Consider the following 2,337-nt stretch of genomic DNA (forward strand, 5'->3'; position numbering starts at 1 on the left):
CATTAGTGAACAGGGTAGCTATATCGGTTAGTCTAGTAAGATGTGCCACAACAGTTTCAGATTCATAGCCATGAAAAGGATCATATTCAACAAAAGTAATTATATCAGGATCAACAGAGAATTCATAATCCTTATCAGTAACACAGATAGGTGAAGTAGCAAAAGCAGGGTCAGGTTTCATTCTAGCATTAAGAGATTGCTGCTTCCATTTAGCTAATAACCTCTTGAGCTCGTATCTATCTTTGCAAGCTAAAATAGCTAAAGTAGCTTCCTTTTCAAAAACATAACCCTCAGGAATAACAGGTGATTCATATTTATTAGGGGAAGAGTCTTCATCATCACTTTCATCAATGTTATCAGTTTCAATAATTTTATTCTCTCTAACCCTAGCAAGTTGTTCATCAAGAAATTCACCAAGTGGCACAATAGTATCAAGCATAGTAGTAGTTTCGTCATAAGTATCATGCATAGAAGAAGTGGCATCATCAATAACATGCGACATATCAGAACGAATAGTAGAAGCAGGTTTAGGTGTCGTGAGCTTACTCAAAACAGAAGGTGAATCAAGTGCAGAGCTAGATGGCAGTTCCTTACCTCCCCTCGTAGTTGAGGGATAAATCTCGATTTTTGGATCTCTCAAGTTTTTCATAATGATAAGCAGATATAAATCCCAAGTGACACAAAGAACAGAGCTATGCTCCCCGGCAACGGCGCCGGAAAATAGTCTTGATAACCCACAAGTATAGGGGATCGCAACAGTTTTCGAGGGTAGAGTATTCAACCCAAATTTACCGATTCGACACAAGGGGAGCCAAAGAATATTCTCAAGTATTAGCAGCTGAGTTGTCAATTCAACCACACCTAGAAACCAAATATCTATAACAAAGTGTTTAGTAGCAAAGTAATATGATAGTAGTGGTAATGGTAGCAAAAGTAATGTTTTTGGTATTTTGTAGTGATGATAGCAATAGCAACGGAAAAGTAAATAAACGAAGAACAATATATGGAAAGCTTGTAGGCAATGGATCGGTGATAGAGAATTATGCCGGATGTGGTTCGTCATTTAACATTCATAACCTAGGGTGACACAGAACTAGCTCCAATTCATCAATGTAATGTAGGCATGTATTCCGAATATAGTCATACGTGCTTATGGAAAAGAACTTGCATGACATCTTTTGTCCTACCCTCCCGTGGCAGCAGGGTCCTAATGGAAACTAAGGGATATTAAGGCTTCCTTTTAATAGAGTACCGGACCAAAGCATTAACACATAGTGAATACATGAACTCCTCAAACTACGGTCATCACCGGTAAGTATCCCGATTATTGTCACTTCGGGGTTAATGGATCATAACACATAATAGGTGACTATAGACTTGCAAGATAGGATCAAGAACTCTCATATATTGATGAAAACATAATAGGTTCAGGTCTGAAATCATGGCACTCGGGCCCTAGTGACAAGCATTAAGCATAGCAAAGTCATAGCAACATCAATCTCAGAACATAGTGGATACTAGGGATCAAACCCTAACAAAACTAACTTGATTACATGATAAATCTCATCCAACCCATCACCGTCCAGCAAGCCTATGATGGAATTACTCATGCACGGCGGTGAGCATCGTGAAATTGGTGATGGAGGAAGGTTGATGATGATGATGGCGACGGATTCCCCTCTCCGGAGCCCCGAACGGACTCCAGATTAGCTCTCCTGGGAGGTTTTAGGGCTTGGCGGTGGCTCCGTATCGTAAAACACGATGAATCCTTCTCTCTCATTTTTTTCTCCCCGAAAGCAAATATATAGAGTTGGAGTTGAGGTCGAAGGAGCTCCAGGGGGCCCACGAGGTAGGGGGCGCGCCCCCACCCTCGTGGCTAGGGTGTGGGCCCCCTAGTCTTCACCTTTTACAGGTTTTTTTATTATTTCCAAAATGACGTTTTGTGAAGTTTCAGGTCATTCCGAGAACTTTTGTTTCTGCACATAAATAACACCATGGTAATTCTGCTGAAAACAACGTCAGTCCGGGTTAGTTCCATTCAAATCATGCAAGTTAGAGTGCAAAACAAGGGCAAAAGTGTTTGGAAAAGTAGATATGATGGAGACGTATCACTAGAATATAGCATCCACACCAGTTTAGAAGAGCAACTTACCATGTGATAACCCACAAGTATAGGGGATCGCAACAGTTGTCGAGGGTAGAGTATTCAACCCAAATTTATTGATTCGACACAGGGGGAGCCAAAGAGTATTCTCAAGTATTAGCAGCTGAGTTGTCAATTCAACTACACCTGGAAACTTAGTATCTGCAGCAAAGTGTTTAGTAGCAAAGTAATAT

Source organism: Triticum aestivum, chromosome 2A, assembly GCF_018294505.1.
Source record: "Triticum aestivum cultivar Chinese Spring chromosome 2A, IWGSC CS RefSeq v2.1, whole genome shotgun sequence".
NCBI classification, from domain to species: Eukaryota; Viridiplantae; Streptophyta; class Magnoliopsida; order Poales; family Poaceae; genus Triticum; species Triticum aestivum.